This window comes from Phytophthora parasitica (assembly GCF_000247585.1).
Source record: "Phytophthora parasitica INRA-310 unplaced genomic scaffold supercont2.65, whole genome shotgun sequence".
Taxonomy (NCBI): domain Eukaryota; phylum Oomycota; class Peronosporomycetes; order Peronosporales; family Peronosporaceae; genus Phytophthora; species Phytophthora nicotianae.
Genome location: NW_008649051.1, coordinates 13311 through 13643, shown reverse-complemented (window position 1 = coordinate 13643; position 333 = coordinate 13311).

Genomic DNA, 333 nt, shown 5'->3' with positions numbered 1-333 from the left:
GATGGTGAGCAGGATACGAGGCAGTTGTTCTGCCGGTCCATGGCATGCGTATTTAATAGTACTCATTGCTATCCTGGCTTCACAAGTCCCAATTACTACTCCGGTTTAGTGTCATCTTCTCGAACAGTAGACTCGTATCTAATGGAGGCAATTGAAGTGATTCCTAGTCCACGAATGAAACGGCCCCAAATAGACGCGATGTGTTCTGCAATGGCATTTAACCAGACAACCAAGCACACTGTGGAGACTGCTTGACGAAGATTTCACTACGAGATGGTGGTATATGGTGGCGTATGCTCTATTTTCTAAACGAGCTCTAGCTTATTCTGGCGT